This window comes from Rhipicephalus microplus, unplaced genomic scaffold (genome assembly GCF_043290135.1).
Source record: "Rhipicephalus microplus isolate Deutch F79 unplaced genomic scaffold, USDA_Rmic scaffold_25, whole genome shotgun sequence".
NCBI lineage: Eukaryota > Metazoa > Arthropoda > Arachnida > Ixodida > Ixodidae > Rhipicephalus > Rhipicephalus microplus.
In genome coordinates, this window is record NW_027464598.1 from 8,750,213 (window position 1) to 8,765,552 (window position 15,340).

Sequence of the window (15,340 nt, forward strand, 5' to 3'; positions counted from 1 at the left end):
AGCAGAAAAGCTAACTTTACACTTTCGAAGAGGGGCTATAGGTGTACTTAAAACAGCAAATTACTTTGTGGGTTTATATCCACCCTTCAAAATTTTGTCACCTTTTTATGTTATGCCTAATGGCTTTTTGTTGTTCTACTAGAACATGAGTTTTGCTGTAACATTACAGATAAGGCTAATGAACCTAATTTATATTAGTTATCTTTGACGGAAGGTTCCCCGAATATTTGAAGCTGTAAAAACTTCCTGTATGTTTACTTTGTATAGTGGTTTGTACTAACACACGAAATACGCTCTATTTGATTTCAATAGCACAAGCTTCTGAAAGTAAACAAAAAAATCAAAGTGAAAGCCGGAAAAGCGAATACTAGTTTTAATAGTCTCCAACAAGCAGTAGGGGGAGATTGATATTCATTGAAGGTAGTGAACATGAAGACATGTTCGTTTCATTCGCGTTCTGCAAACCTTCGTAACGGCCTGAGATAAATGGGGCGAGAGGCATCAGCTTCGAGCAGCTGGCTATTTAGCTCGAAGCTGTATGAGCTGTTTAGAAAGCGATATGGCGGAAACATAGAAATGCAAAGCAATGAACGTGCTGCAACGTTTTTTTCGAAGACACAAAGATTGTGACCCCTACTGAGCAAACTAAGTTGAAAGTGAGTGGCTAATTGAGAACTTTTGGGCTCACCGATGTAGGACTTCGACTATGTGGATATGTTATTGTGTTTTGTTAATTTTTTTCGTAACAATGAATTGTAAAGGATTGCCAATATTTTGTGACAAATCCTCAAATTTTATATCAATAGAGAAGAGGGGAAATAATCAATGCACACTAAGGAAAGTAAATCGAATAGGAGAGAAATAAACGAATAGTGAATGAAAGAAACGAAAAATAATCCCAACAGGAAAGATGGAGCTTGCGATACAAAGAGCAAACACAAAAGAAAATTGAACGTTAGAGTATGACAATTATGTTCCAATTTAGAGGGACAACAAACACAAAATGGAGAAAAAATAACAGTCAATAAGCCTTACATGTATGAGATGCTTTCAATATTTTATGTGGCTTTGTTTACATTTACCGGTGACGTGCAGGCAAATGCACTAAGTGAAATTTCTCGATTAACGTCCTTCATTACGCAACTCAGTGACTTAGGAATAAACAATAATAACGCCAATTGTAATGAAGAGAGAAGCGCAAATTAAAAAAATGGTCAGAGAAATTCAGCTGCGTGACGAGACCGAAAGAGCACCAAAAGAATGAAGAGAAGTAAAAATAATATTCTATGTCTGTCAAGTGGGCAAATAGCAGGACTATAGCAGAGAACTTTATTAAAAATTTGTGACCTATAAAAAATATACACAGTGACCAGAATTATAGGACATGACTTTGTGAAAACAAATAAAAAAATACTATAATAGATAGTTAAAAAGTTTGTTTAACAGTGTCTCTTTATCACGAGGAAAGGAACTGTCAATGAGCACGCAAAATATCGGCATCTTCAAATGAAAGTGTAGACTCTGTTTTCTCCAAAGTAAAACAAAAATATTATTATGGCGCACATTCATGTCGAGAAGATAGCGTAATATAATTCTAGAGCATTCTAATTATAGGCGCAATCTCATTATAAGAAGACATCGCATCGCTTTCACACGAAAATTGAAACAAATATTGAGTAAAAACGAGACTTTACTGATGATTCCACCAACGAAGTTATATGAAGCAGCTGCTGCGACTCTTCACTGAGAAACAATTCTGATGGCGGCAAATGTTCCGCATGTTCATTTGCACACACCAAGGTCACCCAACAAGAATATTATTGAAATTGATCCGGGGTTCATTACAGTAATCTTTAGGTAATCTTTAGGTCAGTGGTAAACAAGCACAGAGAATGAGCATTGTTCAGGAATAACCTAAACAGAAGTTTCTTCTTAACATATTGCAGTGTATGAATACATAAATTTATGTCTGGTAATTAAAAATGTCTGCAGTTAATATAGCAAGCGATGAATAAACTAATAATAGGACGTAGCACTGACTTAGATAGTGAGAATTTAAACAGGAGTGTGATCCTGAGAGCAAAGTATAAACAGCCACTATAGCAGTAACAGTACTAAATATCGTTGGTGCTTCTCCATTGGAGCTTTTCAAGAGCTTTTCAAGAGCTTTAAATATCTGCCTTAGGTTTTTCAGTGGCTTAACTAGTCGGTAGCTTGAGGCCGAGCTCAATGAAATCTTATGTTTGCTTAAAAACAAGGATAAATTCTTTGTCTCGCTTTCTTTGTTATAATAATGAGAACTTACAGACAAGTTTACTTGGCAGCGCAAGCTCACGCAATCGAAGATGATGAAAGGTTTTTGTTCATGCTCAATTTTTTTTTGAGAACACGCCCAAACTGCAGCGAATGCTCATAATCGTTCTATACTAACGCCTGTCGCAGTCTGAAGCCACCAGAGTAGGCAACCTCTGAGTGAAAAAAAATGCATGACACAAACGAAATCACATGTCCGTTGTGTTTGTTTTGTTCAAGTTACGACAGACCAAGCAATCCACTTTTCTTTCACCAAGAAATGTTCGGCCGTCTGCCCACACTAATGAAACTTTTTTTACGAACACGCAAGAAAAATAAAGACGTACACCACTAAGGCACGCGTTATTACAACACGTCTGCTTGTAATATATCGCGCAAGATATTCGTCTCTCCATAATATCTCCTCAAAGATTCATTTATTGCTTTCTTTATTTTTCACAGGAAAGACCGGGGACATGCACGAAAAAAGACTGGCTCGATTCAAATCGAGAAACGAGATCAAATTACGGGGACTGCAAAATAACAGAATGAAAGTAGTATGAAAAGCAGGATGATATCTACAGTCCTGCTCCGTTCATAGAGCACCGAAAAGGAAGCAATTTGCCTCGGGCTTGAAGTGAGCGAACACGTCGGATTTTTCGTTTCCCTCGATTAATATCACGAAAAAAAATCAAAAAGAGGCATTGTACACTTTTACCGAAACCTTGTATTAGCGCTTACTTTGGCTTTTCTTTCGAAAAGTGTTTATCAGAGAGGGAACTCGAGTAAATGCGTCACAGAGGGCTGGTATCACGTGAATTCGGCATAATTGGTTATGCCTTGGGAACGCTTGATTGCTATTTCGTCTTTATTACTATTTTTTATTGAACGAAGGAGAAGCGTTGCCCTCGACGAGTGATGGAGCCCTGATGTTGGGTTGTGACCCACCACATGCTAAAGGTACTGTTACGTTCATCGCATCTACTCGAGTCAAGCGAAGCGTCAAGTCGAGCGGAAACCAAGTAAAGACAGCCTTGACTGAGTTACGAACGCGCGCTCCGTCACTTATATATACACATCGCCCACGTTCGAGGGCACCCCGCCGCGGTGGTCTAGTGGCCAAGGTACTCGGCGGCTGACCCACAGGTCATGGGATCAAATCCCGGCGGCGGTGGCTGCATTTCCGCTGGAGGCGGAAGTGTTGTAGCCCGTGTACTCAGATCCGGGTGCACGTTAAAAACGCCAGGCGATCAAAATTTCTGGAGCCCTCCACTACGGCGTCTCTCATAATCATATAGTGGTTTTGGGACGTTAAACCCCCCATATCAATCAATCACGTTCTAGGAAGAAGAGTACGGTGGGAGAGGTCAGTACACCTACTGCGCATGCCCAGCTAGTTCAACGCCAGGTGGTGTCTTATCCTTTAATGGCTTCTGGCGGGTGTCCTCTTGGGCTGGCTAGAGACTTGAACATGCGCTGTGGGGGTGTAGATGGCGCTGCTGACGCCAGATCACCGACATGAATTTACTGAAAAATGCGCCGCATTTAAAATTAACATTTCCATTGTGAGCTTATGAGGGCGTATTTCCGTGAATAGCAGCGTCCAAATATGATGTGGTTCTGTGACTCCCACATAGGTTGCTGAAGATTGATTAGAAAACACCCAATGTAGTAACAGGACATGAATTTCTGGGCGGGCATAGCCCCAATGTAAAGGCTTCATCGAACCTGAGTTGGCAGCGTTATGTCTGTGTCTTCGCTCAAAGAAATGCTCTAATGTTTCCAGGCTATTATGCCATGTCTTTCTACGGCATCGTGGCATTGCAGCTTTTGAACACAACCTGTGTGCTCCTGGCTACATATTATGTTAGCGTGCAATTTTACATTGAACGTTCGAGTTTTTGTTGAGTAAACGCTTTGCTGTTGTTAGAATAAATGCTGTATTTGTACCATATCACAAAACACGACCTATGTTACTTTTCCCATACTGAGGAACGTGATTGTATCCCGTTTTCTCTCAAAAGAAAGATTCTCACATATCTTCAAACGCGCTACCCAAATACGCCATGTTGTAAATAATAATACCGTAACAACTTTGAGAATAGAATGAATACAAAAAAAATGATTGTGTATACTCTTCTATATATACGGCTAACTTATCGCACATGCATATAACATCAAGATGCGAAAATGCTAGATAAATCACACGTGAAGTTTTTCCGGACGCTGATACGTGTCAAGAACAGGTACTGCTACTTTAAGAATTCTAATAACAGTTCTTAATCGCACAGAATAACAAGCCACATGTGTGGGAAATAAAACAACCGCTTTCTGCAGCACAAACTTCCGAAGGCCCTGTTCTACGTAGAGCTGATGTAGCCTTCGGAAAGAAGGGGAAGGAGGTAGTATTCACCCTACTCTTCCGCAAGGAAGCTTTTCATTTTCGCATGTTTTATTTTCGTATGTTCCAACGGGCATTGATACAGACGCACCCACAACCACACATAAAGTATGGTCGCAATCAGCCCTCCCTCCCCCGCTTTCCCTAAATATTTTCTGGTTACGCTACTGGCACGTGAAATTACTTTATAACGGTTTGCATACCTGCTGATTGATGAAAGAGAAATGCGTCTACCGCTTATAATCTCCTATCTTTATGCCGGCACACACCAATGTTGATTATTTTCCTTCAGGCACGCGTCATCGCCGAATATATTAGAGGCGAAGCTCCTTAAAGCGTCACCCATTCATCCCTCGTCGTAGTCGTAGTGCGTAAGCAGTCTTACGTTTTGACCTGCAAGGTGGAGCCGGTGAGAGATTTCTCCTGTGCGTTGTTGAACAATAAAAAATTCGCAGCGTGCGCGTTAACTAAAAGCCGAATTCTGCTGTCTCTCATTCCCCATTAGCAGCCATTGGCAAGTACATTGAGCACTATCTGACAAGAAAGGGTTGCTACGTTATACTCGCTGGGCGTAACCTTCTTGGTTTTAGAAAGGTATAGCGAGCGTTGGACCTCAGTGCCATCAATACAGTGAACTTGTATATACCATGAAGTCGGGGTGGTTAAAGGTGGGAAGTAGACACGAAGCGCAAGCCGTAAGAAAGTGTGTGTGTGCCACCTCTCGTTTAGTCTTTGGAATGTCCACGGGATGGCGGTGTTTCTATATGCGGAATATATGATGAAAAGATGCGAGGCGGTGGTACTTGGAGTGTTGATTGGAAGGACGAATGGACACACAGACAGGTGCATGGAGGGACGCGCGGATGGCTGCACGGACGGATGGCTGCACGGATGGATGGATGCATGGATGGAAGCGGAACGGATGCATGGACGAACGCAAGGACGGACGCAAGGACGGACGCACGGATGGACGCGCGGACGCACGAACAGACGCACGCACGGACAGGCGGATGGACGCACGAATGGTCACACAGACGAACGCATGGACGGACGGACGACATAATGCAACTGCAAAGCACACATAACTAAGCGCTTCTCTTTTAGATGTGAAAATGCTTATGGTCGGAGCTTATGCCTTGTCCATCATGGTAACCACGCTTGTAGTGGGAGTACCCACTAGATTGCTCTTCGGAAGAGCAATCGCTCTATTATGGCGCTTGCTCCGGTATGAGTGGAGCCCGCTAGCGGCGTTGCACTTCTTTCTATAATATGCGTATACTTGCTCCTTTCTTTCTCACACACGCAGAGCATAGTAGCATGAATGAAGACATGAGCATGAGTGCGTAAATGGCGAGGCCTCGCAAAGCGGCTGTGTGTGCAACCATGAACGTCTACGGTGATCAGTAAAAAGCACCAGTTTACGGAACATTTGGTTGAACCATGGCTGCTTAACATGCTACTCAGGATCCCCTTTAGGCGAACATGTGCGCGATTATTTTAAGTGTTGTTGGTTCGATGCGGTGAGCAGGCTTAGCCATTAGGCTAAACATCGAAGCCTGGAGAAATATTCCATACCAATATTACCAGCTTTTTATTGCTCAGAGGCGCCGCACTTGACCAATAATAGAGATGACATGAAACAACGCAACTTCTTTTCACAGATGGTGCCGCTACCAAAAATATGCCTGTGAAATTTATTACTTATTGGTTCTTTTTGTTTCATGCCCGGCGTAAGAAGTTATTTAGTACTAGTATATAACAGACACAAAATGTATCTAATAATGCACCATAATAGCTCTAAATTACTGGTAAATAAATGTCCGTTTCTATCAAACTGCTAAGCAGGATTATCAGCTAAATTCCCTGCTCTCTGTAGACTCCCCAACAAAAAATTCTCTCCATAGAATGGTAGAATAGGATCTGAGGCTTCATTATGTAAGAGTTCAAAAGTTCGAAGTTTAAGCGTGGATAGTTTTGCTGATTCGTTGGTAATGCGTGAGTATGTATAACTCTAATTAAATGAATTGGCGTAATAATAACTCATTGATTTATGTCAAAGTGAAAAAGAATTCTGTTATGTTCAACAGTTTATCTATATTTGCAGTAAATGCTTATACAAGAGAAGCTCTCTGTGTTGGTCACGCTACTTTCATTGCTATTAGGCCAGGCAGTAATACCAGATATCGCGTGCAAGAGGACATCGTAAGCTTTTAAAATTAACACAATTCAACCATATGCATATATACTACAGTGTGCAGAAATTTTACTGCATTAGCAAACAATTCCTGAAATATGCAGCTGTTGCTTCCCCAGTGAGATCGTGTTGAATCTGTGTACAGAAAGATATGTGTCCAAGGTATCTAAATGAACACAATGGTAACATACAGCGTACCGGCATCAGAGTATGATCGAATGACTAATGACAGCTGGCCCGCAAATATATCTGCACTCATCTCTGAGATTATTGGCGCAGCTGTCCATCCAGTAAAAAAGCATTGCTCCCCAGACCGTGTAACAGCGGCAATCGTTTCGGCATTAAAACCCTAGTTCGCATCACTTTGGGGTCAGCATTCACGCTAGGCTAAGTTCAAAGTTTAGATTCATTGCAAAACTCTGGTCACACTTGACCCATGGCTGCCGCTCATAAAACAGTGCACAAATGGCACTTTTACACCGGGTTCATTCCTGCTAAGTATGGTTCAACGGTTTCAGGAGCACTCTGAAATATTGAGGACATTTTGCGGTTGTTATGGCGAAGTGCTTCGTTGATTTCTGACGGTGGCCTTTTAATGGATGTCGTTGACTGTGATGAGGTAGCATAAGACAACGAAAACTAAATAAAATATTTAGTGTGACGGACATGCATTGCGCTGTTAATAACTAGGATGGTCTGCCCTATACTGGTTGCGTTAGGTATGGTTGTGTTCTGTAAGTATAAAACAGATGAAAGTTCAGGAGACTGGCAGTGCATATTTCAAGCTTGTAAAGGCAGCGCACGGTGTTGCATTTGTCAGTGCCGTAAGTTTGACCTATCATTCAACGCCTTTATGCAACTGGCCGCTGCATAGTGTAGCTGTCACGGTGCTCCTCTGCTCAACTGTAATTTACGTGCTTGATTCCAGCCGCGGCAGTCGCATTCAGGTGGTGGCGAAGTGCTAAAGGCGCATGTATTGTGTGATGTCGATGCACGGTAAAGAAAAACAGGGCCCGGATTCACAAAGCTCACTTACGAAAACATTTTTGCGCAAGAGAAATATTGTTGCGTAAGTCGATTCACGAAACGAAAAAACGTCGTAAGAGGCCATAGTTGTCACATCGGCCGCTGCAAATAAAGCGCGCTGTGACTGCCCGGGAACATGTCAGCGATGGTGATGCAGTTGCTATATTTGCTTACGTCACCGAAAAGTGCTCGTAAGTGGATTCACGAAGCGAAATTGTGCGTAAAAACAGCATGGCTGAGAGAAAATCCTAAGAGTGGTCCGGACCACTCTTAGGAACAATGTGGATACTTAGAACCTGCTGCCACAGCGGTATACTTTGGTGCCCTGGCTGGTTTTGAGTTAATTCACGCCCATTAAGGGCTGCCTGATGACTGCTGGTGCGCTTTTATCTCTTTCGGCACTTTAAGCTTCGCGTGTTGTTTCCCTTGTACGCAGTGGATGGTGTTGACAACCACCACCGTCCAATAAGTTCGAAGTCGCTGTAATTGAAGAATTCTATTGGGCGTCAATGGCATAAAACTACGCATGTAAAGATTTGTGGCTGGATGAAAACCAATGTGATACGTGAATGGTTGGTGCATTCAAACGCGACATGACATAGGATCAACCTTATTTGTTATGTTGTTGTGTTGCGCCCCATCTCATCCAATTAAAAGTGCGACTCGAGATCCTTGCCTCATTGGTGGAAATTACCACCAAAGAGGTTAATGGGAGCACACTCTTTGCAAGCTATTGGAAATGAAAATGAGAGAAAGTTTCCAGTGAGTGGTTCCTAAAGTTTGTGCTCTAGTGTACTTTCATTGGCTCTAACTGTCCAATGGTTGCGATCTCTGAAATACAGCTGTCGATACACTTTGGGACGATGTGGAACAAAGCGTACTTTGTAAACCAAAGCGTATTAGGGGTGCGCGTGATTACGCATGGAACTACAAACAAATCGTGCATCTTCACCTTCACTGTTCAGACACCGATATGGACCGTGATATTATGGCAAGCAATCGGAATGAAATGACCCTAGTAACTTTGTATGACACCGAAAATATGCAAACCTTCACGATTCTGGAGCAAACCTTGGCTGAATTCATCCCTGCGTCAATTACCAGTCATTTAACTTGGCGCACGAACATCATTCAAAGGTAGAGCGAGCCACTGACATGTATTTTGTGCGACGTAGTGACCACTTGACCTGAGAATAATAGCGTTGCGAAGGCGAATACCCTGTCGCATGCTCTGATCGAAGCAGACGACAAACGCGAGCAGACGACGGCTTGGCCGACAGGCACAGCTTGTTATTGGTTGTGAAGCAATACCCTCTACATCAGCTCACTCCGTGACGTTGCCAAAACACTTCTTTCATCTGGCACGCCTGTCCTGTTCGTCATATCACCCCCCTCGTACATAAGAGAAATTTTTTTCACGCCGTGAAACTAGTGCAAGTACTTTCTAAGAGCTCTCTTACGTGCGGTGCAGTTGTCGAAAACAACATGGCGTCGTAAACAGCATATCGGTCGGTGCGACTTTCAGCAAATGCTTCTCGCACGAGTTACTTCAGCGTTTGACCGGATGTGTTATGATTACAGCAGCTCTTTCAGTGCGTGTGAGCAGTGCGGAAAGCTGTGGCAGTGCAATGGTGTACGGTGAAGCGCAGCGAAGCCTGTGCGTCGGTGTGGTTATCAAGCGGGGATCGGCGTCGATGTATCGACGGCAACTAGCACTCGAGAAGCCTGCAATGTGTGTTTGTGTGCCGGTAACAGTTCGTTCGCTTGACTTTCCAATCTCTCAGTTGGGTGCTGTGCCACATTTCGGATTGACAGCGTTTTGACACGTTACTTGAGTGACCCCAAGTACGTACGGAAACGTATGAACTACGCGCTCGGTTCTTGCTTCGCCACTAGTTAGCCCGTACGCTTCTATTTACTTGAGAGCAATGTACTGTTCGGGAGTGAAACGATGTTCGTTGTGAACAGTGGTGCTGTGTTCACGTTCCAAGACTTGTGAACAAGCTGTGCTCGTGGGACCGAAAATTGAAAGACAGCGTTGATAACTGTTTTGCCCGGCGAAGTTGTGGTGGGGCAGCTTGGCGCTTTTGTTTATTAAGTCGTCACTTCTCCTTTTTGTGATAACCATAGTCCTAGCGCTGTGATGTGATCAACCCAAACTGCGAGATGCTACATTCTGTTGTGGATCGTGTTACTTTGGAAGCGCGCCTAGACTGTTCTTCGGTAACAACTTGAGAGTTCTATGTGGCAGCGAGAGCCCGTGAACGTCAAGCTTCCCTCCAGCCCCCAGAAAAAGCAAAGATTTCACCGGTGCCTTGCTTTTGATGAAGTTGTAGGCCAATATCGCCTAACTACAGGTTTTCGAGTTCATCTGGCCATCGTTTTTCACGGCACTAGAGCCTTGACAACAGCCGGTCATGGCCAGTTCTTACACTTTATCAATGGACGTGCACGCCTGGCCAGCCCTTCATTGCTGTCATTGGCAGCTTCCAGTCTGCAGATGCCCTTTGCCTGTTGGCCGTACTTGGTTCCTCATGACACCGACGGCTACTAAATGCTGCCATCGGTGAGTTCACCTTGCAGAACTAAATTTCACCGGTACTATAATTCACGCAGTTCTATAATGTGTGCAAGTTTTTAAGCCCATCAGATGTAATGTTTCTCTATGGTAAGTTGAAGCATGAAAAATATACTACTACTGTTATATACATACATATATTATAAAGCAAATACATAAAAAGTTTTTTGTGATTTGATACAAGTGAGCTCTTGTTTGATTATGAGGTTGGGCCTGTCGATTGACCACGTTTGATAGTTGGAAAGTTAATGTGAATTTATTTTTCAGAAGCCAGGTTGCACTTAAAAAATTTATGTTATTTTGGGAAATTAGTTCTATAGACGATTACCACTGTGCTAGTACTATACTTCAGTAGGACATATATATTGCGGTACGTAAATTTTACATGAGGCTTCAGTTTATTTCAAAGTGATTATAGCAGATTTTGGTCACATTAACGAAGTGATAGCTTCCTCAAATAAGTATTAGAAGTGAGTGCTTTAATGATTGTTTTTAAATATCTTGTTTTTGGCTCTTCACAGATCGCAGAGATTAGTTTATTAGGGTCCTGTGATTCATCGGTTGAACATTCTGGCACATCAATCCTCATCATTACTTGGAGCACCTGTACAAAAATAGGAAGGACGCGTTCTCCCTAACTATGCAAGCCTATGTCACTGCTGGGACTCTTATCATTCAGCAGATGGGGCGTGGAAGCATGCATGGCAGCCTCATCTGGAAGGACTGCGATCTGCTTGGGAGCTTCGAGTGCACAAAACTGCCTAACGGCTGGCTGCAAGGTTAGTTTTTCTTTAATACATACGATTACGTGAACACCACTTACTGTGCACAAATTGAAAACCCAAGCATGGTTGCTTTCAGTGGGTACCTGTAATATTCTTACACATAATTCTTATTCAACATTTATAGAACTAAATTGCAAGATAATTGAGAATGTTGAAAGCTGAAAGCCTGCAGCTTATGAATGAAACTCCAATAATCTGAGGCTCAAAAGCTTGTGCTTTGAAACGAGCACCAATACTTTGATTCCTTATTGTGCTCTCGAGCTTGTGACTCCCTCTGTGGATCAAGTGCTCTGGAAGGAAATAGCAAGTGGGTGAAAATTGCCTGGCTGTTCACAACTTGTAAGGAGAAAGACCTATTGAAGAAGCTTCAGATGACATAGGGCCAGTAACTGCATTTTTTACCTAATGTAGCTTTTTCTCTCTCAGTGCTGTTGCTTATGTTTCAGCCGAACATGTTCACCACGATTGCATAGTGATATATATTTTTCTACAAATTGTACCTGACCTAAGTATGCATTGTTGATCTCTAAAGGTGACGTTCAGTGTGTTTCAAAGCCATGGCTTCTCATTTCTCTGTCTGTGGCTAGCCTATTTCAGCAGCAGAGCGATGCAGCTAGCACACATGCAATCCAAGTCATGGAGCGCTCCTTTGGTGTTCTGTTCAGGACGCAGCATATCCATCCGGCAAGACACTGGTATCAACAATAATGGTGAGTGTTGGTGGCACCTGTAGGAGCCCGTTGTGTTAGTTGCGTATGATTATTTCTCCTGATGAAGTGCATTTTTGAAAGATTTTCTTCATTTAGAATAATAGATGTCAGCAATAAGCACACTCATAATCCACAAGTTCTTTGTGTCTTCTAGACTGCCCATTTGCTCCTATACGCAGTACGGTGAGCTGGCTATGTTAGACAGCCTTAAAGTTAAGAACATTGGCTGTTGCGTTGTAATGCAGTCTAACTTGTATTTTTTAGTGAACTTATTTGTGGTCTGCTTCTCGCACCTAGTGTAAAGTCAAAATAGAAGAAACTTTATTGGCTTTTTATGTCTGGCAGAAGTTTCATGCCTTCATCTATAACATTGTAGTTTTGCTCTTGTATCATATTAAATATATTTTCAGTATTCACTGTTTGTGTGTGTGTGTGTTGAGGCTTGTCATTGGCTTCTAAAAATGCAATATCTGTAAATATGAGCACATAATTGACAACTATGCACTCTTGCATGTAGCATGGTTGTAACAATGATCTGTTTTTTCTAAGTTCCAGCAGTAACAAGGGGTTTGGTGCTTTACAGTCATGTACAGTGTATCAAGAACAGAGCACAGAAGACCAACAAGTATAAAGGGACTGCCAGTGACTGTTCTCCTGCTCAAAGTTTACAACAGCAGAAAGAGCACATTGTGATGTCAGGAGCAGCTGCTGCTTAACTTCTTAGCAGTGCATTATTCAGCAGTTCATTTGCTTGCATTAAAAATTATTTAAATTTTGCATGGAAGATACCAAACTATGACACTAATTCAAAGGCTGCTGTAGTGTTAGTGGGCAAATATTTTTGAGCTGAAGTTTTTACCATGTGTGTTAAGTGCTTGCGTGCTTCTACATTTACATGCCAGAAATCACAGCATCCATGGTCGCCAATGGTAACTGTGTCTGCATTCTTTGTAGTACAAGAAGTAAAGCCATGGATGCAGTAATCATGTACTTAGTCGATGTAATCCTTCAGTGTACACTCATTCGTATAGCACCAATGATGCCATGAGTGTATAAGCTCTGGGAAGTGAATCTATGTGGATTATTTTATTTGGAAGGAAGTAGATCATCACTACTCTTAGTATATCTTAACAGAAGATTTTAGTGCTTGGGTATTATCCCACTGCCTGACCGTCCTTCAACAGTCTACTTATCTACTGTGTAAGTGTAACTGTTTAAATGTATACTTTGCTCGGATAGGTTTGTTCATAATGTAATGCAAGTGACTTATCATCTATGCAGCTCTACTCAGACTAGAAATAAAAGTACTTATTTTTATATGTAGCTATACCATGCATTCACTTGTGTTTTTCTAGGTGCCTGTACAATTGTTTAGCCCTACAAAAGTGCTGGTATATTCTAATATTGAATCTGGCATCTTAAAAAAGTTTGTTAGTGGAAGTAAGAATGTGTTTACAATCAATATTACTATCCTCAGATGAACTGTGAAAACTCTGTGAAAATTTATTTACATTTTTTGAACTCTGTGAAGGCAAATGTTGTTATGTTCTTTTATTGTGGTCCCTGTTTCATGCAAATGGCACATAATTACTTTGCAGTGGCATAGTATTAGTTGTTATTTTACACATATGTGCTGAACAACATCGCAGTTGAGGCCAGCAGCAAGACATACATGCAGTGCACTGGAGCATCACCTCACATAGTGTACAGTCTTTGCCCACCAGTAAACTCAATATTTTTCAAGCAGACTAATAGACAGCTGTATGGGAACTGTGTTGATGTGCAAACTTTGAAGTCTTCCTGAGGAGTGTTTTTCATCATTTTTGTCCAAGTGAAGTAGCTACCCAAGGCCACAACTGGTGGGAATGTGGTGGTTTCCTCTCTCCAAAAGCACTCTTACCAGCTGCCTCAATGTTAGCATGGGGTGAATTCACGAATTGGAAAAATAATTGGTCTTTGTTTTCTTGGCCGAAAGAGTCGCTTCCACCGTTGAGCCACCACGACGCGCCAGAATAGAAACTTTTAGCTAAATAAAGTTGATTCTACTTTTGAGAAGTGTTTTGGGGAAACGAAATGGCACCTATAGCTGTCAATATAAACACTGTTTGCACCAAGGAGCTTAGTAGCTTATAATTGTATTATTCATGTTTTGTCTAGAATTTACTCGTGCTGTGCCAACTTTCAGCCCAAGTATCCTAACATGCTTTGTTAGTGGGTTGTGAATGAGCCAAGCTATGTAAATAAACAGAGTGATATTGCAGACATGTACAAAATATTGATGCACAGCCCTTTTCTTTAGCATGACATTGTCAAGGGCTTTATTCTTGTGTTTTTTATAAAAACTGCTTGTCACTGGGCAGCAGCAGAAAACTATGCATCAAGCTTTTGCGAGATAATTCGAGAAACACCGTGTTCAGACATAACAGTGCCGGCGGATATCCCTCGTAAGTTACTTTCTGTAGTATATTCAAAATGAGTGTATTAGAATTGTTGTTTTATAGCCATTCATTTTAATATTTACACATGAGTGTGTGTATTTATGTATGTATGGGTGTACATATGTATATGTGTGTGTGCGTATATGTATGTATGTATGTATGTATGTATGTATGTATGTATGTATGTATGTATGTATGTATGTATGTATGTATGTATGTATGTATGTATGTATGTATGTATGTATGTATGTATGTATGTATGTATCTTTTAAATGAGAATCCGTTTATCATTGGTGAGTAAGTTTGGTAATGATTTGGCTGAATTTGTTTCTAGTTATTTCTCTTTTGAGCCATTATACATTTCAATTTGTTTTGTACTGCATAAAAATAAATGTAACCTTACACAGAATATGTGTGTTCGAAGAAGTTTCATTTACCAACCTACAGTCATGGGCAAGAAATTGGGTAAAATGGAACGAACATGCGAAGATTAGTTTCGAGCATAGCTACTCTACATGGCATATCTCGTACACATTGCGTTGGTTGAATATGTCGATTTCAACCTTTCAATTTTAATCAGAATAAGCAAGCTATCACCCGTGGTTGTATATGTGTGTGATATTTATGCATACTGTGATACCGGTTCGCAATTACAATTAAGTTCACAAACCTAGTCAAGCTGAATACACGAATTTTGTTCATGCACCTTTCATCTGCACTGGAACTGTTGTTAATAAAAAATAAACTTCAGTTTAGAAATTTATTCTAGTAACCAAAAGCAGGGTATCTCTTTATCACACAAATCAAATTGCCATTGTTCTGTTCCATTCTGGACAATAGGGGACCCTCTCAGCAGAACTTGATTAACTGCTATAGTTCAATTCAACCATTGACAGCGACATTACACTAAAGCGTG